The following is a 22939-nucleotide window of genomic DNA, read 5'->3' as shown; positions in this document are numbered from 1 at the left end:
GCATCAGCACGAAACATTAGGACTGTGTCAATGTTATTAGAGTGAATAGGCATAAATGCACAGTCACAAGAAAAAAAGACTTTATTCCAAATCTTAGACAGACCTTTCTTAGCTGGAGAGTAGATCTAAGTCTAAGTCTAAGTCTAAGTGAGTGAGAGTGAGAGTTAGAGAGAATTTTCCCATCACTACAACAATGTATATAGACATAATACGACATTTGAAATGTCTTTATTCTTTTGGAACTTGTGTGAGTGTAATATTTACTTGTAACTTTTTATTGTTTATTTCACTTTTGTTTATCCATTTCACATCCATTTCATGTTTCCCATGCCAATAAAGTGAATTGAGAGAGAGAGAAAGAAACACAATGGCCTTAGTACGGGAACATAGTCTTGTTCAGACTTCAAATATCATTCTATACTGGAGAATGAAAAACTGCTGTGGCTGTGCGTTTTTCTCTTCTTCAAGTTAGCGAGTGGATTGGTTTGACCTTGTCATCTGAAAAAAGAGACAGTACCAGCATCCATAGTGGATTCCGTCTCCATGCCATCTCCCCCCACTATTTATTTCACAATGTCTATCCTGGTGGGCTTTTACCCGCTAAGCAGATTGATCAACTTCTCTGGGGAAGTTAACTCAATCTGCACGTCACCCAACTCCCACAAATCACTTAAGTACTAACTTGACTGACATTCTGATGAAAGACGGGGCCGATGGGGACAAATAATTTGCACAGGGCTAACATTGTTCAAGATTTAAAAGAGACACTAGCAATTTAGCGCAACTTCTCACAAATGGAACGAAGATCATATTAAACCTTTTCTTTGTGTTTTCTAGTAGTCAAAATATAACTAAATAATGGATAAACACTATTTTTACCACACAAATTCACCACATCAACTAACATGTGGTCCCTGGAGGCATTTGGCAATTCTATCTTGGTTTGACCTGGGAAAAAAGTTCAATTTCAAATCTTCATTTCAACAGGCTCAACCCCCCTAAGACATTAGAGGTCAATTGAATAATTGTCTTCTTCATTCAAGCACATGAGAAAGCCTTGAGGTCAACACTCACCAACGTACAGAAGACTAATTGATACAGCTAGCTTGCTAAACATCCCCCCACACAACTAGCTAGCTTGCTAGCTTGCACCCCCCCCCCCCCACATACTTCCAAAGTACTCTCATGGCAGTTATGACACGAGGTAAAGTATGTGAGAAGACCCTGCTTTCATCTCCCTGCGGGGCAAACCTGAGCATAAAACACTGATGACATCTTAGCTGAGTCGGAGTCAGACATTTTGACACCGTGAAAAATCTCTTTAATTTCCACCTGAGGAACTTGAGATTTAATCAGGCATGGGCTGCCTATCAGAACATAGCACCTCAAATCCTTATCACACTGTGAGTCTAAAAAGAGAAGATTAATCCATGCACTAGCTTACCATTTGAAATCACAGCTAAGTCAACCCCCTGCTTCAACTCAGCCCCGCTTCCCCGCAACTCTCTCAAATAAAACTTCTGACTTCAAGTCTCCATGGCTGGAAGGAGCCATTCACATTGTAATTCCAGTACAGTGGCTACTATAGAAGTGACCGCCATATGAGAGTTTAAAGGGGGTTATCAACCAGAGGTATTAGGACAAGAGGAGAGGCATGAGGGGAAAGAGAAAGAGAAAACCACCAACATTCTTATTCCTCCCTCATCTGCAATTCTTTTTACCAGACTGCCCTCCCCTCCCTCTACACTGAAGTGTGTTGTTTTACAGCAGCCCTCCTCCACCTCCTCCTCTTCTCTTTCGCCAAAGCCTGGGAATTTATTTGCAAATGGGCAATCCTTTCCCTATGTTAAATTGGGAGAGGGAAGGGGCGGAGAGTGGGTGCTTTCTCTCCAACCACCTACTCTTTGACCCGGGGTACAACAAAAAGTGGTCTTCAAAATTGAGCTTCTGTTGGTTGTGAGTGACTAAATAAGCCAGGGTCAACTCTGGAAAGGAAATTGCTCTGGTGTTTCCTTCTCCCTTCTCGCTCTTGGGGCTAGAGGGATCATGACCGGAAGCTCTCTCTCTGTCTTTGAGAGGGGACTTCTCAAGGCATCTGCATGCTTCCCATCCGAAACAGTTCCAAACAGTTTGTGCATATTATTATCAACAAAATTGTGAAGTTATGTTTGTTTTGGTCTTCAGCAAGGGTTGTTCGTGCACACATTTTTTCGAGGCAAGCCGAAGTCGGTAGCCGAAGTATACTCCCCTTTGTTGGTCATTGGTCAACAGTAGGGTTTCTTCAATGATGTGTTTGTTTTCATTCAACGATAGACAACTCAGTTTTCATGCCAAAATTTGCACTTGAGAAATACTGCACCAAACATCTTACTTAGATGTAAAATTGTGTGACTAAGATCTCTTCAGGAAAAATTAACTGAGATTTCTTGAGTTATCCTAGATTACTTCTGACTATTTTGAGGAAGTGTACACCTTGATTCGGTCTTAATATAATAATAATAATATATGTAGAACATTTTGAAAAAGTGTTTTTTACATTGGATAAAAGCAGAGACACAAAATGGCATATCATACACTGCATTTGAGGAACACATTTTGAGAAAATGGACCCATTCGTTCACACCCTCTTAAGCTTTACCCCCCACCCATCTCTTTAAGGGTTGATCTGAGCTTTCTGTCCTAACAACAGCAGTCAAGTACCAAAGCTAACTGGCCAATGTTGGATAGCTTGCTATCTACTTCCAGACACAAATGAGAGAACAGATCAATTCACATTTTACTCACACTAGCAGAGCTGGTTAGGCTGTTTTTATGTTATCCAGCGCGTTGTTGACTGCAACTGTGCTGCTGGCAACAATTTACAGGGCGAATTTACTAGCTACGTCTATCAACAGCTGTCCCAGTGACATTCTATTGAAATGGTTACTTGCATAGTGGAGTCTTTCGTCAAGACATAGGTAAACAATGATCCATAACCTGCATGAATCTGCAGGTAGCTAACCAACCAGGTTCAATATTAGCTAGCTAACATTAGGCTATAACTAGCCAAGAAAATGGCTCTGAGATACGAATAATAAGATCATACACGTAATGTTAGCTAATGAGCTAACAGTACACTTGAAATGAAAACAACTTTCTGTCAAAATTAGAAATGTGTAATATCTGAAAATGTAGCTAGCAAGACTAGTTTACCGTATGCATAATTTGACCTCACGTCTTGCTGACAGTGCATATTGGTGGTTGGGGTATTTATTTTATTTTGTCATTATAAAAAATAAGCTGTTACCATGTTCTAACATATGCTTTCTGTTTCAAAGTTGTACCAAATGCACTCCATGGATACAATTGATTGAACACTTGAACTTATATATTTTTTGTTTTGTTTTTGTTTTTACATATAGCCTACAGTAACATAAACTAAGGCAAATACTATTGTGTTATTTGAACAACATAAAAAATCGTATTCTAAACATGACCAAATTATATTTTTTTGCGATAGCAAATATTACATGTATTAATTACATTGTTAGAATGTTGCAGTAAGAAGGACTGCTCACTAGCTTGAATTGGGGTCCCTCGAGGCTCAGCGGTTCTAGTATTAAGGAGAAAACACATTGCACCTAATGACGGTCTACCGTTCATCTGCTGTTCGTTCACAGCGACATGTAGAATCGGTTTGTACTTGGTTTGCAAATTACCTGCACTCTGTTCAGAGGTGCTAAGTACTCTCGGCCGGCAAACACTACCAGCATGTCCGTACCTTTAGAAGCCTCAAATGCAGAGAGCTTGCCTACGAATCGGAGTGGGTAAGTGATATTGAACAGCAAGAATATGATTGTAGGCATACATTTAAGATGTACAATATACCACAACCCCATCCATGAATTAAACTCATCATCCTTTTTTTAGGGCTTTATTGGTTCAAGTTTTTCAAGAAACAGCAACATCTATCATGTTGGACACCAGAGGCCACATCCTTGGCAAGGGTCACTGCCTAAAAGCCAAAAATGTTATTGTGATTGTGTTTGTGAAATAAACACAATTCAGTACAGAAATCAGTAGAAGTATAACATGTTACCCCAAGGGGGCTCAACTTACCCTATCCTTATTCTCAATTTACCCCATACCTGGGGTAAGTTGTGGGACCACTTTGTTTTCAGTAATGTTTACATGAATTCTGATTATATCCTGAAATATACGTAGACAGCTTTGTTAGAAATAATACTATATTTTCCTTGAAGTAGTGATGCTGAATGTTAAAAAGAAATGGGTCAACATGCCCCACTCTCCCCTACTAACACTGTCAATTGTACATGAGAGAGGGAAAGGAGGAGGAGGATGGGGAGAATAGAGAGTGGAATCATAAGCGAGATATTGATGCTTCATGTGCTGAGTTTTCCAGGGGTTGTCAATTTGCATGAAGGCTACAGCGATGCACAAGCCACCCTCAAGTTTTACCTCTGCTTAACTCTTTCTACATTTGATCCCACTGAAAACTAATTCAGAGAGATGCTAACAAGTATTTTCTTATTTCTTTATAATCATTAACCAAACAACAGCGACATCTGGAAAACAACTTTGCAACCGATCACGTTTCACCAAGGGTGGTCGGTTTCAGAATACAGGCAGTAATTTTACTTAGCGTAGAGGCAGGGGTGTAAAAGGCAGATCACTAATAAATTGTCAGTGAGTGCAACAGTGGAGCCCCTGCTTAGCTGTATCATATCACTGGGGCGTGTGAGACTGTATCCCAGAATGATTCCTGGTTTGGGGGTTCCACTGAGGCCAGCCCACCACCACAGCTGGGGGAGATAGCAGCAGTTTACACACAGTGGCACAGTCTCAGCATTCTTCTGGATTAGAGACCCCACCGGAACTGAAGACACAGACATACACGTGTCTGACCCACAGACCCCACATATCACCACAGAAGAGGAAAGGGGCCCAAAGTGAACTTGGTGGATATTATCAAGGCATATGTTGAATGGTGTAGTAGGGGGATATCAAATGTCTGGCTGCAGAGCCTGTTCCTGCTATCCGTAGCAGATGAAGTCAGGCTAACATCCCTATGCTCAGTCAGAGGCCTCTCTTTGTGCATTTGGCGCTTAACGCCTGCCTGAACAACAAAAGAAAATGTAACAAGGCAAAGTATGCAACATAGCTAGTTTTAAACTCATGAGATGTACTCCTTAGAGTTTCTTATAAACTGGCAATACTGCTTTACAAAACAAAGGCAATACAAGGCACTAGGGATGTGTCCTAGTGATAAGGGATGGACACAACAGGAAATGGAGCAAACAACCAGCGGAGGAATTCTATGTGGAGAAAGATCTTCCCTTCTAGTCTGTACCTACTTCTCACTACCTCTCCCATATTGACATTCCTATTTGAGACGACAGGAATATTCAGTGGAAATCTGACAGGAACTTATCCTAATGACAGATGCCAAAGTCAAGAAATCGATGACAGCAGCTGACAAATTATCCCCTACACTGACAGGAAACCAGTCACCTTGAGAAACAGAGGACGGTAAATTATGAATCATCAAACGATTGCCTGAGCCTTTCGAAGTGCTCAAGTCTGCAATATCTGGCACCTGAGAAATACCAAATGGTCTCCCTGCCAATTTGTAGAATTCTGCCAGCTGCTTCGGGTGACAATTAGACTTTGGGAGGGCGCACACTTTTACTACGCATATCATTTTGGTTGTTGACAGTCAATTTGAAAATTTAGCTGCACTTTTGTGGAACCACTACCTGAGCTGCTTCAAAGCTGCGTGACAGGCAGACAAGTCCGTCAATGAATAGACACTTTTTCGCAAGTAAATTGTCTCATCTAATGAAAACCAAATCTCTGTTGTCAGACTTCAGAGGATGGCTAAGGGGGAAGAGAGAAACAGAAGCTTGATAACTTCACTCCATCTCCAATCCTCTTTACCACATGCCATATATGTATTGTTTATTTGTAACATTTTCATCTGACCTTCACCAGAATGCTGAGCAATTATAACTGTCCACTGAATACTATGCTGTTAATGGAAATGGAACTAAGATAAAGCTACTACCAGTACAACATACAGACTACTGTTCTTGGCAAGTAAGACTAGCTAGGAGTCTATTCCCTAATAATAGTAGTAGTAGTAGTAGTAGTAGTAATAGAGTGACAGGAGATAGAAAGTATGAGTTTAGTTAAATGACAAAGTCAACAGTGGAGGTGAGGAAGTGTGTCTGTGCTCAAAGTCATTAGACTGAGATCTCTTGATGGGAGTGTACACATGGCAGTGGGCCAATGCTTTGCACTTTTGAAGTGTCATTCAGAGGGGTCTAAGTTGGCAACTAGTTTACTTAGCGGGGAACTATCCAAATACAACACCATATAAGAAGGCCATGATTAGGTTGTATGTATTTGCACCAAAGAAAACAAATGTAAGACAAAACAGAACAGATTAAAAAAAAATTTTTAAACAGTCTGCAGGTGAGGTTGAAACCCAAAAGGGCTTATATTTATTTATTTATTTTTCACAATTTATTTAATAATATCCTCTTGGAACTCTAGGGGCAGTATTGTCATTTTTGGAGAAAAAAAACGTTCCCGTTTTAAAAGGGATATTTTGTCAGGAAAAGATGCATATAATTGACAGCTGTCGATAGAAAACACTCTAACGTTTCAAAAACTGTAAAGATATTGTCTGTGAGTATAAGAGAACTGATGTTGCAAGCGAAAGCCTGAGAAAAATCCAATCCGGAGGTGCCCCAGGTTTTGAAAGCACTGCGTTCCAATGACGCCCTATATGGCTGTGAATGTACCATCAATGAGCTTACGCTTTCTACGTATTCCCCAAGGTGTCTACAGCACTGTGACGTCGTTTTATGCATTTCTGTTGAAGAATAGCCGTATGGGGGCACATTGCGTAAGTGGTCACATGGTGGCTCCGAGAGAGATTCTCGCGTAAAGTACAGAGGTAGCCATTATTCCAATCGGTCCTAGAGAAAAAAGGAATTGTCCCGACGGATATATTACCGAATGGATATTAGAAAAACACATTGAGGATGGATTCTAAACAACGTTTGCCATGTTTCTGTCGATATTATTGAGCTAATTTGGAATATTTTTTGGCGTTGTGGTGACCGCAATTTCCGGGAGGTTTCTCATCCAAAGCATATTTTGAAAATCTGAGATGACAGGGTGATTAACAAAAGGCTAAGCTGTGTTCCAATATATTTCACTTGTGATTTTCATGAATAGGAAGATTTTCTAGGAAGATTTATGTCCGTTGCGTTATGCTAATTAGTGTCAGATGATGATAACGGTCCCGTTCACGGGCTGAGGGTCACTACAGGTTAAGGCATATTGAGCAAGGCTAGAGGCTGTACAGTGAAATAAGACAACAATCACTAACCAGGACAGTAATGGACAAGGCATATTGATATTAGGGAGAGGCATGCGTAGCCGAGTGATCATAGGGGTCCAGTGAGTGGTTGGGCTGGTTGGAGACACGGCGATTCAGACAGCTAGCAGACCGGGGCTAGCAAGCTACTTATTTTCCACCATAATTTGAAAATAAATTCATTAAAAATCCTACAATGTGATTTTCTGGATTTTTTTTCTCATTTTGTCTGTCATAGTTGAAGTGTACCTATGATGAAAATTATAGGCCTCACTCATCTTTTTAAGTGGGAGAACTTGCACAATTGGTGGCAGACTAAATACTTTTTTGCCCCACTGTACATGGGACATGACAAGACGAAGGACAAAGACGTCTGACTGCTACGCCATCTTGGAATAATAATATGAAAACTATGACACGAAAACCAATATACAAATATACTGTAAGTTTTAAAAAAGTTTGTTCAAACTACTTTTGTAATACAACTTTAGGTATTTATAAACGTTAATAATCGATCAAATTGTAGACGGGTCTTTCTGTGTTCAATACAGGAATGAAAACAAACCAGCGCCACTTTTCACGTCTTGCGCAACTCACTAAAGTGTACCCAGTTCCTAGTTGGCCTACTTCTTCATTGCACAAAGGAATAACCTCAACCAAATTCCAAAGACTGGTGACATCCAGTGGAAGCGGTAGGAACAGAAAACAGGTCCCTAAGAAATATCCCTTGGCAATGACAAGCCAGGGAACAGAGAGAGGCAAAAAAAATCTGAATAGTTAGTCCTCTGGGTTTTGCCTGCTACATAAATTCTGTTATACTACAGACATGATTCAAACCGTTTTAGATACTTCAGAGTGTTTTCAATCCAAATCTACGAATAATATGCATATCTTATATTCTTGGCATGAGTAGCAGGAAGTTGAAATTGGGCATGCTATTTATCCAAAAGTGAAAATTCTGCCCCCTAGCCCCAAGAGGTTAAATATTCCCCAGAACAGTTGAGCCAGTCACATATTTGTTTATAAATAGCACAACCGGAGAAAGCGGGAGCAGGTGAGTCCAGCTGTGTATTGACAGTGGTCGCGGTTTATATTGAAAGTCAACCATGCTTTTTTCCTTCAATAGAGTTATCAGAGACGTGCAAATACAGTTGAAGTTGGAAGTTTAAATACACCTTAGTCAAATACAGTTTTTCACAATTCCTGACATCCTAGTAAAAATTCCCTTTCTTAGGTTAGTTAGGATCACCACTTTATTTTAACAATGTGAAATGTCCAAATAATAGTAGAGAGAAAGATTTATTTCAGCTTTTATTTCTTTCATCACATTCCCAGTGGGTCAGAAGTTTACATACACTCAATTAGTATTTGGCAGCATTGCCTTTAAATTGTTTAACTTGGGTCAAATGTTTTGGGTAGGCTTCCACAAGCTTCCCACAATAAGTTGAGTGAATTTTGACCCATTCCTCCTGGCAGAGCTGGTGTAACTGAGTCAGGTTTGTAGGCCTCCGTGCTTACACATTAATTTTCAGTTCTGCCCACAAATGTTCTATAGGATTGAGGTCAGGGCTTTGTGATGGCCACTCCAATACCTTGACTTTGTGGTCCTTCAGCTATTTTAACCACAACTTTGGAAGTATGCTTGGGGTCATTGTCCATTTGGAAGATCCATTTGCGACCAAGCTTTAACTTCCTGACTTGAGATGTTGCTTCAATATATCCATGCTTTACAGTTGGGTTGGTGTTCTTTGGCTTGCAAGCCTTCCCCTTTTTCCTCCAAACATAACGATGGTCATTACTGCCAAACAGTTCTATTTTTGTTTCATCAGACCAGAGGACATTTCTCAAAAAAGTATGATCTTTATCCCCATGTGCAGTTGCAAACGGTAATCTGGCATTTTTATGGCAATTTTGGAGCAGTGGCTTCTTCCTTGCTGAGCGGCCTTTCAGGTTATGTCGATATAGGACTCATTTTACTATGGATAAAGATACTTTTGTACCGGTTTCGTCCAGCATCTTCACAAGGTCCTTTGCTGTTGTTCTGGGATTGATTTGCACTTTTCACACAAACGTACATTCATCTCTAGGAGACAGAACGTGTCTCCTTCCTGAGCGGTTTGACGACTGTGTGGTCCCATGGTGTTTAAACTTGCGTACTATTGTTTGTACAGATGAACGTGGTACCTTCAGGCGTTTGGAAATTGCTCCCAAGGATGAACCAGAATTGTGGAGGTCTACAATATTTCTTTTGATTTTCCCATGATGTCAAGCAGAGGCACTGAGTTAATCAATTGGCCTGTCAGAAGCTTCTAAAGCCATGACATAATTTTCTGGAATTTTCCAAGTTGTTTAAAGGCACAGTCAACTTAGTGTATGTACACTTCTGGCCCACTGGAATTGTGATACAGTGAATTATAAGTGAAATAATCTGTCTGTAAACATATGTTGGAAAAATGACTTGGGTCATGCACAAAGGAGATGTCCTAACTGACTTGCCAAAACTATAGTTTGTTAACAAGAAATGTGTGGAGTGGTTGAAAAACGAGTTCCAATGACTCCAACCTAAGTGTATGTAAACTTCCGACTTCAACTGTAGCTAGCAGCCTCTATGGACATTTGCTCATACTTGCGCTACTTTTGTTAGCATTCTGATAATAGATGCCCAATGGTCTTTTTTGTGTTTTCTGGCGCCCTTATGTACTAAGTAGGTAATACCGTAAATTCCAGGGTGAGACGGACAGTATGACGATATGAAAATCTGAATGCCGAAAACATGTGTTTTTATATGTGTGTGTGCGCATGTTGTGTGTGAGTGTAAGAGTTAGGTTACATGGAGGAGACTACTGGGTTGTTTGGTTCATCAGGCCCTAGTCTACGCTTGAAGTTATTGAGGGATGATCATGTTTTGGCAATATGAAGGTAGGAATTCCAGAGTATAGATCCTCTGTATCTGATAGAGAATTGACTATGTGAGGTGTGGCAGTGGGAAGATTAGGAATAACAAAGGTCCAATGATTTAACCCTGTGGAACTCCACAGGATATCTTAGTAGATGGTAGATGCACTGGTAGATGCAGGACCATTTGCGTATACAAATTGTTCTCAATCATAAACATAATTACGTAGCCATTTATATGTATAATCATAATAATAATGCAATTTAAGCAAGTAATATTTCATGATCAACAATGTCGAACACTTTGGATGCATCGAGAAAGGTCTATTTACAAGTTGTAAAAGAGCCATATCAGTGTAGTTTTTTTTACAAACACCAGTTTCTTAAAAACATGGTAGTACAGATATTAGTCAGTCATTTGTAAAAGATCTTGGATCCCCAGATGTATAGTGAGGTTAACTTTGTCATTTTTTTTCATCTTGAGAAACGATATCAGTTTGCATTGATTTGGTGAAGATATTCTGTACTTTAATCGAGGAAGACACTGAATTCACCAAAGAGGTACCAGTCTCATCATGACCTGCCTCTTTAAATGATCAATTACCTCCATCACCTCCATTACAATAGGTGGATCAAACTGAAGCAGAAGGGAAATGTCCCTTAACGTGATCACAGGGATTTCCATATATTCTTCTGATTTTCTTTGTCAGAGTGGAACCCACATTCACAAAGTTATTCAATTCACGAGATAACATCAGGATGATATCGGGCTGAAGTGGTGGACAACACAACCCCACACACACAAACACATAAGACTGATAAATAGCTTATAGAATGGCTACACGGACTATCTGAGTTCACCCTTGTATTTTATTTTTGCACTTTGTCTTTGCACACTCAGAAGGCTCTACACACTTATGCATGCTGACACTCCAGCACACACATAACATGCACACACATTTATACTGACTCTACACACAGTCACATACAATCATCATTCACGTTACTGGTACGCTGTTTATCATATATCCTAATGCCTAGTCACCTTATCCCAAAACATATCTACCTCTATCACTCCAGTATCCCTACACATTGTAAATATGGTATTGGAAATGGCTTCTTACTTCTCGTGTTCTTCTTATTTCTATTTATTGTGTGTTTTTGTTCTACCTTATGTTATTGTTAGTGCTACATTGATATTGATTACCACATTGTTGGGTTTGGAGCTTGCAAGAAAGGAATTTTACTGTACTTGTGCAAGTGACATTAAAACTTGAAACACACCAAGAGTATTGATTGAATTTGAAAACACACAATGCCACATAAAATTGGCATACATACACTCATGGACAAACACATACAGAGCAAACACACAGTGCATTCAGACACATCTACACCAAACAAACTGTCTTCCATTTGACTACCCTAGACATGCTGCCTCTTTGCGTGACAGACAGACAGACAGACAAGACAGACAGACAGACAGGGGGACCTTGTGAGGTCTGGGCAGGGCAATGGGGGGGGGGTCTGTGTGAACAGGATGCCTGAGAGGAGCAGGATAGCTCCTCTACTATGTTCCAGTGCCCACACTGTCTTCATCAACATAGCGCCGCGCAGCCACACGTCACTCCCCCTGTGTCACATATGCTCACACACACACACACACACACACACACACACACACACACACACACACACACACACACACACACACACACACACACACACACACACACACACACACACACACACTTATAAAAGGGCATTTTCAAAACACTTGGTGTTACATGCCAGTGCATTAAGGATGTGGCAACAAGGGCACAGAGAAGTCAACTCCTATGGGGAAAAATTGCATTGGTTATGGGCATATGGTATAGGTTAGGGGTTATAGGTGTAGGTTTAGTGTTTCAAAATTCCAGTAAAATTCCCTGGTTTTCCAGAAATAGATGAATGTGTATTCACAAACACATAACAGAAGGATCGCAGATATTGCTTTAATGTTGGATTAACACAGCAATAGCAGGGAAAACATCCTATTTACTTTGCCATTTCATGCAAAGAAAACTATTAATTTGTAGTTCAATCATTTCAACCGGTATCTATGAAATTGAAAACACTTTGAGAGCCTCCGCAGACAAAACGTGGAGGGGTGAGACTTCCAGAGTTTGAAATGTCTTCTTCCTCAGCCCACATCACGCTGTTCTGCATATAACTAACTACACAGTCCTCAAGTAGCAGAAGTTTAACGGAATATGCAGAAAATGTTGTTGACAGCTTGTGTTGACAGTGACAGGATAAAAATACATTCTATTAATTATATTCCTATGCCGACAGCAACAGGACATAGAAATACAATGCATAGAATATATTTTATGGTAAAACTGGAAAAAAAACACAGAGAAACACAAAGCCGTAACAGTCATACATTGTCACTTTTGCTCTCTTTTTTTCCCTCTCTTTCTCTGTTCATTTTAGTGCGTGACCAGCGCTAGGGGTCAGCGTCCACGCAACGTTTTATCAACGTCTATACAACCACTGGACAACTGGAACTAATGCCCCCGGCCATTAAGCCGTCTGCGACTTGGGGCCCAGGGGCCCGTCAGATTTATGCCACGCTGGTATTGTTGAGGGCCCTGTGGCCCCTTTTCACTTCGGACGGCCGCGCTGGAACTCTTCAAAGTCTGGAGAGAGGTGTTGTCAGCAGTCACTGTTAAAAAAATGTCCCCTGTGCTTTGGTTTGTTTCTTTTGATGACCGGATGAACTGGATACCTCAGCCCTATCTGGCAGTGGCAAACAGGTTAGGGTGCCTCTTTTTAGCCCTCGGAATAAGAATGTGTCCGACCTTCAAATTACTTTGTGCCTCTTCATGGGTATTTTAGTGTGCAATAAGGAGGCTATATGCAAGGGGTCCCGGTACCAAGGCAATGGGTTGGGGTACAGATTAGTCAAGGTAATTGAGGTAATATGTGCAGTACATGTAGGTAGGGATAAAGTGACTATGAATAGATAATTAACAGCGAGTAGCAGCAGCGTAAAGAAAAGCAGGGTCATTGCAAATAATCCAGGTAGCCATTTGATGAACTGTTCAGCAGTCTAATGGCTTGGGGGTAGAAGCTGTAAAGGAGCCTTTTGGACTTGAAGCTCCGGTACCACTTGCCGTGCGGGATCAGAGAGAACAGTCTATGACTAGGGTGGCTGGAGACAATTTTTGGGGCCTTCCTCTGACACTGCCTGGTATAGACGTCCTGGATGGAAGGAAGCTTGGCCCCAGTGATGACCTGGGCCGTACGCACTACCTTCTCGCACTACCCTGTGTGTGTGTGTGTGTGTGTGTGTGTGTGTGTGTGTGTGTGTGTGTGTGTGTGTGTGTGTGTGTGTGTGTGTGTGTGTGTGTGTGTGTGTGTGTGTGTGTGTGTGTGTGTGTGTGTTATCTGAGAGGCAACAGAGAGCAAGGGCGCCATTCACCGCAAAATCTAACGGGGCACAAAGTATGTGAGGATGGCTGGGGGGCGGTCCTAGTTGGAGAATGTTGCATTTTTCAAACACCTGAAACAGCTTTTCTTTTTCCTGCAATCTACAGCCTTAATCATTATACTTATTTCTATGTAAGAAAAAGAAGGGAAAAAATGTGTATTTGTCTGCATATCTAAGCATACATCTTGAGCTGTCTGTTTACTCCTGACTTGGGTAAAAGATTGAAACGATTGCAAGTTTTATTCAGTACATTTAGTCATGTCTTGCTTTTCTAAAGTCTACCAACCTTGCCAGCAGGCATGCCAGCTAAGATGCCAGCTAGTTATGAGGTTGGGAGATTGAGAACCCATCTGGGCTAGCTAAAGCTAACTTAATAAAATTGCTAAGTGGCTAGTACTATTACAGAGAAACAACAAAAGAAAAAAGAAAATATAATATTAATAATCTGAGGGGCACGTGCCCTGCCCTATGGGCATGACGCCTCTGACAGAGAGGGTTCTGACTGTGTCTTACCTAACATTCTCCCTCTGTCTTCTCTCTGCCTGTTTGTCTGTCTGTCTCTCTGGTGTGTCTCGCTGTCTGTACATTTTTTTTAGATCTTATCAAAGTGACGATTTTAGATCAGAACCGAGATGATTAAGGTGTCTGGTGTCCTCACTTGGGGATGCAGCTCTCTGTCTACTGTATGTTTTATGGGCTGGTGGCAGTCAGACGTCTTAGACAGTGTTTACAACAGACAAACAAGAAAAGCCTGGTCTATGGTAGCCTAGTGAGGGATCCCTGTTACCCATCAAACGTCTCCATTATTCACGTCACTGTTTAGAAAATTACTCACTGAGTAATGGTGATGACAGAGAGATGCATAGCTTAGCTAGTGGTTTCTATTGTAGCTGCACGCACTTTAGACCAATAACATAAGCCATTCTCCACCCAGGCCTGTTCTGGGATGTGTGTACTGTAATTACGTCAAAGGTTTCATCCTGGCATTTTGGCCTCATTAAAGGCCTGTTTGGGGACAGTCGTGAGAAAACTGACAGCTGTTCTGAGGCCATTTTCCAGTGACTTTAAAAGGAGCTGAGCAAACATGGCCCTCTCCCATTCGGTCATTCAGGAGACTGAAAACAGGGTGGACAAACTAGCAACTGGGTTGATTGAACATCACCTTACTGACAAACTGAAGCCAGACCTTGAAACTCAACCCTGGCCCCCATTTAAGGCTCTTATCAGGTGTGAAAAGGTAATGGGCGATAGCAGGATGGACCTTTACCGCAGGAATGGTTGGTGGAGACTTTTTGTTGAAAGGTGATATGTACAGTGGAAAACAGCTTGCATCTTAACATGGACACATAGGATAAAATTTATATTTGGACTTAGAGAGGAAAATCTGGTGGAAAATGACATTGATTCGATTTGAGGTTATGGGAACATTGAATTAGGAAGATTTGACAAAGCTGTGAACGAGTGTGCATTCAATGTAGCCTTGTGGCCGCATTGGAGCATCTAGAGTCATTGAAGGAGTGCTTTCGCAGATGCTGTCACGGTCTGGGTTCATAGCCTATGTTTACAGCCTCGTAAAAGCCAGCTCAGCAGTATAGGGCAGGGTCCCAGACACCATGCTGCCGGAAAATGACAAAATCCCAGTAATTCCTGTTAAATTGGCACCAGCATACGACCGGAAATCCTCCCTGTGGCCATAGGACATGCAATGGGGATAGCAAGTTATGGTAACTTAGTTGTATTAATCAACAGGCTGAGTTCCCTTGAGAACAATCCACCTTCTGTTACAAAACTCAGTGAAACTTTGAATAAGAAATTATACTGTGATTGGGACACACTGTTACTATCTGTATTACTTACAACTGCAACATTCAGCTGTTCGAATTCTGGCCCTATCTCCTCTCATTAGTTATTCAAGAAGACACAGTCACAGCAGAGGTCAACATGTTGCCAAGGTCCCCATGCCATCCATTTTTCCTCTCTTAAACTCGTTTGCATAATTTAAGTGGTGTCGAACCCAGTGGCATCACTGAATAGTTATTTCTGTGATTGCTCAAGCATTGTCAAGGTGGCCTCAGAGACCTAAACATTTTTCCCCTCACGGATATCTTTTCCTCATTTAAAAAGGTACACTGATATATTTTCTTCATTTATAGGTACAGCCAGTAGTCTGCGTTTAGCTGAGAAACGGATGCGCATCAAAGGACATTGTTTATAATGTCTTAATCAACTTTCTCAATTGTCAATGTTTTGAGCAAAATACATCAATTTGTCATATTATCTTCGTATTCAAGATCACTACATAATATTGTTTTACTTGGCCTATACCGAGAGGAGTGTAAGTGAATGCGCGTCTGTCACAGAAGGCTTGCGCGCAAAAATAAACCCCACATTTCATTTAATTGGTTAATGGACCGAGAGTGTCACCAAAAACAAATGCGTCACAATGGATAACAAATTTATAGTCAAACACATTGAGCATAACATATAAGAAATAGTAGAATTGTATCATGCATTGAACTTACCAAAAACCAAACCAATAAGCACAATAAAAACCAATAGGGTATCCAACGTGAGGCGAAACTCCATTACCCTCTGGTGTATGATAAAGTTGTCTTCAAAGGTATCCCACCAAAAATCTAAATTATCCAAATGTGGGTATGGTCGGTCAAGTCTACAGAAGTGGCATCCGACAACTTTGGAAAGTCAGCCCCACATTTTCGGACAATTTCCACCACCTAACCACTCGCAGCATTACAACTGATTAAAAAAACCTACATAATACATTCTGAAGAATTCGTTCCTTTCGGCTTCTACTTATATCATGTATTCCTCTGATAATGTCCTGCAACAGGCGCGGAAGGATGGCAAAATTACGCGTTTGGATATGGTCGGCGCTATTTTCTTAGTTCTCTGCCACTGTCACCGTATTGTTGATGGGAATTTTTCACAACTCCGTCCCTCTGTATTGAGAGTCAACTTCCTCATCAAAAAGGTATTCTTCTGATAGAGTATGTGCAGCTTAATTCTTGATAGAGACTTTCATCCTTTCTCTGTGTCTCCCATTTCCTCCTCACTCTTGAATGAACAGAAGTCCTGTTTTCTGCAAAACGCTCTCGTGGCTAAAGCCCACCCCCTAGCTCCTGTGTATAGTAGTCGAAACAGTGAACACTTAAAGAGACAGTGAATAAATATTTTTTGTATAACTTTTTTTTAGAACTGACCAAAATTACACACAAATTGTACACACCATGTTGCGCATTTCGAGACTGTAGGTATAATTACGCCAATGCCTTTACTTCAATCTACATTTATATAAAAATGTTTCAATAAATAGACCAACTAGTTGTATAAGACAATTCAGTGTATACAAATCAATCAGGTATGGGAAATAAAAACCTTAAAACTTTTTAATTTTACCTTTATTTAACCAGGCAAGTCAGTTAAGAACACATTCTTATTTTCAATGACGGCCTGGGAACAGTGGGTTTAACTGCCTGTTCAGGGGCAGAACGACAGATTTGTACCTTGTCAGCTCGGGGGTTTGAACTCGCAACCTTGCGGTTCCTAATCCGACGCTCTATCCACTAGGCTACATTGCCAGCCGACAAACTTTTTCATGACCCAACCAGACTTGAAAGCAAGTCTAAGAAGCTGTATATCTGTTCTATGTGCACTATTTCTATGCTTCCCGGTCTACATTTGACTTTCTTTTACTTTCAGTTTTGTATACCAGCTTCAAACAGCTAAAAATACAGCGATTTAGATGGTGCAATGATTCTCTACACAATGACTGCTTGTTTTGTCACATAAACTGAAATCAGATGAACTATTAACATTTTAGCAACCAAGAAATGGCAGAGTTATTTCTGCATATTGCACCTTTAAAATATGGTCTACAGATCAGTAGAGTGTACTGGTCTCAACTAATTTCACGAAAATAGATCAGCTCGTGTCAGGATAATATTTTCACTTGAAATTTTATGAATGTCATATATCGGTCAAACAATTTGTGTTAATTAATAAGGTTGTAGGGAGATTTTGTATTGCCAGTTAGAGTGTTCAAATAAGATGCTTTCAGAATGCTAGGCCTATAATCATAGTTTTCTATCTATATGGGGTATGTTGATTGAAAATATTCCCATGAAAATTCATACATTATTCAACATGTGCATTTCATTTAGCCTGCCATAACATACACCTTGAGATACTGGCATCAATCACTTGATCATGGAATGAATTCAAATGTAAACGTATCATATGCCTTATATGAAAAGACACACACCAGGCTTCACAATCACATTGAGTAGGCATTAGGCCGATGTGATGTTATTTACACAGAGCAGGGAATAAAATAGACCATTCTAGAATCTTAACAAACCCCACCGTGCTGAGAAAATGTCACTATACCTATCTGAACGAGGGCTGTGTCTTGACTTGATGGAATGCGAAAGGCAATATTACATGTGCTTGAACAGGGGGAAACTGCAGAGTATAAGACTCAACAGAGCAGGACATAGTAGGACCCATCAAGTGCCGCAGTGGGCAATAATACAGAGTGATTTGATAGAGTGCCGCTTGGCCAAATAAATATGACTTATTGCAAAATACCCAAGTAAACGCGGTGCTTGACATTCATAGAAATGCTTCTGGAGATGGCATTTACTGATCTGCCTGTGCATAGGTTCTGCGATGTTATCAGGATTCCTTGCTATTCTGGTGTAGGCCACCATTGTAGATTTCTCAAAAAAAGTGTTTCTGTTGTAAATTCCTAACTTACAAATCCATGCATTCAAACACAATCTAAACAATCTAACAACATTTAGCTTGAAATGCATCCTTCACATAAAGCACAACAAAACCAAGGAAAGCAACCCTAACTTTGAATACCCTTGATATCGCCCTCATGTTTCATGCATGTGCATGTTTAACTTAATTGCAAAAACTGATTCATTGAGCTCCAGTGCGTAATTGAATAAAACATGATGATGCAGTCCCTAAATACATTTCAGCTCATCTGTGACGGATGCCGCTAGTTTGGGGCCCCCATCAAACATTTGGCCAAGCTGTCAGCGAAATAGTGCAGTCAATGAATTTAGATGAATTATCCGGCATTAGATGTCGTATTATGGCTGACAGCTTATCAACATGGTTGGATGCTGTGTCTCGGCCCTAGAGGTACTTCAGTTTTTAGCGGGTGATCTTTCTATTGCTGTGCCTCTGCTTCATTTGTCACGCCTTGCTGTTTGAAGTAAATGATCATTGTGGATTACAAATGCTAAAACGGATGAGCATGACCTTTTTACAATATTTGACGAGACGCCTTTGGGGGTTCTCTCTCTCTCCCCTCCTTTCTTTTCGCCATTAGCATCCTTTTTACGGAAATTCTCCTAACATTTTACGGAAATTCTCCTAACCTTTTGCGGAAATTCTCCTAACCTTTTATGGAAATTCTCCTAACCTTTGTCGTTAGTTCTCCTAACCACCAATTCTCCCAGTAATTCTCTCTTGTTGGTAACAGAGAAAGACGCAACAGAGTTAGACGAATAATACTATACATTCTCCAAGATGAATGATACGTTACGTCATCCAATTCGTATGATATTGTCCAACCACTATTCCATTCATAATGTATCCTAACCTAACATATATGTCATAAATACCAAATCCTACAAATTGCCCTGAGATCTGGTTGAAAGTTCATTCTAGTCTTGAAAGTGTAAACTGGAAAAGATCTTCTCAGAATATTGTCAACTGTGATCAGAATGCAAATAGCTTAACTAACGTTAATTACTTTGCGCAACACGGTTAGCCATACATAATGATTGCTGGAAAGACAGACATCGTCAACAAGAACTTGGAGCCGTATACATGAACCATCCATACAACCCCCAGGACATCACACAACACACATGACCATCACATGGCCCGGCTCAGAAGTGACAATATGGCTAATATGGCTAATTAATCCAATGACTGTGGACAGGGTTTCAACATGTGCCCGTGTATCATGATTTATTGCCCCAGATCAACCACTCACCATTAAAGCTGACAGCTCCAATTGGACTTTGGCCAAGCAAGTCTTTCGAGGCATATAGCCCCTTGGTTGTGGCACGCCAAAGCAAGATCACATGCTATGTGGAATGTGGAAAATAGTTGTTTTGCATGACACAGCAATAATACAGAATTATTCAAATTATTGAAGTTCTGTTGCACAATCTATTTCATCTTCATTTAAGCTGTGTCTTTTTAGCTTGCAAATGTTCACCCTTTCACAAAGTGTCAAGACTTCCGCCGAAGTCGCTCCTCTCCTTGTTCGGGCAGGGTTCGGTGATGACGTCACCGGCTTTCTAGCCATCGCCGCTCCGTTTTTCATATATTCATTTTCCTTGTCTTGTTTCCATACACACCTGGTTTTCATTTCCCCAATCAATCTACTTGTATTTAACCCTCTGTTTCTCATCATTTTTTGTGTGTAATTGTTTCATGTTATTGTGGTGTCTTATTACGCGCTTTACTTTTGTTATGTTCCGTGTTTTGAGCGCATTTGATTTATGTAATGCTCTCGTTTTGGAACTAAAATAAAAGTGTGCCTGTTTACCTCACGCTACTCTCCTGCACCTGCCTTCGCCTCTTATACACCCGTTGACACAATGGGCCTCATTGTTGTATATACTGCATATCTGCCTCTGTCAAGCCTTGCCATTTCATTATTTTTTCACTACTATCCAACAACTCAAGTGTCCACACATATTGCAGAGAAATCAAACTGTGATTGCCATGGAGACTGATCAAAAACGCTGCCTCTGAATAGTACTTGACTGCATTTCACAAACTGCTCTAAACGTTTGCTGGAAATTCTGTTAAGGCCATTGAGTTAAGTATATTATATGCAAATGTCATGAGCCACTCTTCAGTGTTTCATTTTCCAAATGACCTGCCATTTTATTTATGTGTTTACTACATGACTCTGCAAGGGTAACATGTATAAAACAAATGTTTTGTTTACACCATCGCTTCATGCTAGCTACCTGTCATATATTGAAAACTGGAAGCTTTTGCATGTGAGGGGATTCTTCCAGCTGTTTTTATAGCACCAAAAAACTGTTCATTGATTTTATGTTACTTCTGGGAAAAGGTATGTCCAAATGCTACTGCTACTGCATAAATACTACAATACAAGTTTTAATTGAGCCTACATTGGTGTGGTTTAGGACAAAAGCACACATACACTTAATAACCTGTATTTTAGGTGGTAACTGTTCAACATTTCTGAGGTAAAGTTAGCATCTCTTTGTGAAGTGTAGTTATTTTTGAACTGTGGTTCCTCAGAGAGAACACAGTGCCTTTAAGGTACAGATCCCTGGTCGGAAGTCGACACTCGCCCAGCTGTTGCCTTGATTTATCCATTCTTCCTCACAAACACACATTTTATTGTGTGAGTGAGTTGTCGCTTTATGACTCTTATTTTAAAGTATCTTTAAACTACTGGCATTCCAGATCATAATGGGAAGTCTATTATGTGGTTCTTTTAGCCACCGCACTACTCTAAATGGCTTGGAAACACAAAATTGCAAGTGCATTAAGATAACGTCATCAACATATAGTAAGTACATCAAGCCTCTACTGTATGTTGCCATTAACCAATCCCAGTCATTTTTCTTAAGTGCATTATCTGATTGACCGGACATTGTAAAAGACGAAAATAACTCACAAAGCGTATTGTTTTGTAAGTCACATATTTCCATGTAATTTATGGAAATTTCTTGAAATGAATCCCGTGAAAATCTCTTACTCTCTGTTTCTCACTATTCCATCTCTAATAATCAAGCCCATATCTGTCAGCACCTGTTAATGGAGCCGCTGGCCCTTTAAGGGGCTCCTCGGATTCTATTATAGATTAATTGATTAAGAGGGTGGTGCTGGAAAATGACAATATATCTCTTCATTGATCTGCCTTTCAATTAGATTGGCTGCTACCCAACCACCCTAAGGGAGGGAGAGAAAAGGAGAGGTAGAGAATAAGAAAGCAATGGATGCTGTTCTGGGTACGACCAATTTCCTGTTTCTCTTGATTTGGTCTCTCTGTCTCTCTCTCTCTTTCTCTCTCTCTCCTTCTCTCGCTCTCTTTTTCAGCCTTTTTTGTGAGGCGGCAATGTTAATTGTTGGGCTGTGAAGCGAGAACATCCCTCTGTCCTCCCATGCTCTCTGTGAATAGGAAGGAAATTGGTGTATAGAAAAGGTGCTGAGACCCCAGCCTTCTGTTTGACACCCAAATGATGATATGGCAGACGACCTGAGAGCCAAAGGCGACATTAACTCTTTGTCTTTCAATGGGATCCAATGGGATTTAACCATTAAAAGGGCAGAAATTAAACTGGTTTCAACCGCTAATTGTATAATGAAGGATTCATTTTGGCATGCAAACACAGCGTTGGTTAATTTGTGATTGTACATGACTGAGCAGACTATTCAAGATGTGCATATCCCTCAGAAAGTATTTGAGGGTTACAGGAAGTACATGTGTTGTTGATTATATTGAGGTTGACGTCAGTGATGGTCAAGCCTGAATGTCAATCTATCTCAAGATGGACGCCTTGCCTGGTTCCACAGTCACAGAGGGTAATAGGACCAAAGCAAGCGCCTGCATGCTCAGTAATTTGGCCCCAGACTGTGTGCAGGTCCTAGGCTCTAATGACGCGCTCCACATCCCTTCTTTCCCTCCTTCAACTTCTGCTGGCCAAATTGGAGCTCCCATCATTTTGTTTCCCTGGTGATTAAATGACTCTTCCAATTCCCACAGTCTGTGCCTGGGCTCCGAAAGGCGAGATGACAGCAATTATAGCCCCACACTATCCTAACAGTGATGGGGGAAAGTTTCTCCCACAAAGCTGCCTATGTTTTGTCTGACTGCTACACTGAGGCCCTGACTTGATTTTGATTATCTCCTAGTGTTAACAGGCTGCCCTGGTTTCCTAGGCTTCTGATTATGGGATGTCGGATGCGATTCGGGCACAGCCATTCAAGATGGTTGGCCCTTTCAAGACCTTTAACGGGGCTATAGGCTATAGGAAAGCATGCTGGTGCTCAACGTAGCCTTTTTTTAAAAGCAGTGATATGGAGTATTCTTCTATATCTAACCCACTCTGTCACCACAACACATATGTAATGTGTACATGTAGCAC

General features: G+C 40.7%; 1 protein-coding gene across 4 annotated transcripts in view; it reads right to left on the bottom strand.

Moving 5' to 3' along the window:
• Positions 1-22939, bottom strand: part of LOC124012193 (roundabout homolog 3-like) — a 243259-nt gene that overhangs the window by 118915 nt on the left and 101405 nt on the right. For 2 of the 4 annotated variants that reach the window (XR_006834681.1, XR_006834682.1), the window contains exon 1: positions 16280-16821. The exons of the other annotated variants lie outside the window; for them this stretch is intronic. The gene's annotated coding sequence lies outside the window, so the exon portion shown is untranslated. Of the gene's footprint in view, positions 1-16279; positions 16822-22939 lie in introns of those variants that run through there. 4 annotated transcript variants of the gene reach the window in all.

The sequence above is a fragment of the Oncorhynchus gorbuscha genome, linkage group LG02 (assembly GCF_021184085.1).
Source record: "Oncorhynchus gorbuscha isolate QuinsamMale2020 ecotype Even-year linkage group LG02, OgorEven_v1.0, whole genome shotgun sequence".
Taxonomy (NCBI): Eukaryota; Metazoa; Chordata; class Actinopteri; order Salmoniformes; family Salmonidae; genus Oncorhynchus; species Oncorhynchus gorbuscha.
This window is presented reverse-complemented; position numbering and strand designations above follow the sequence as displayed.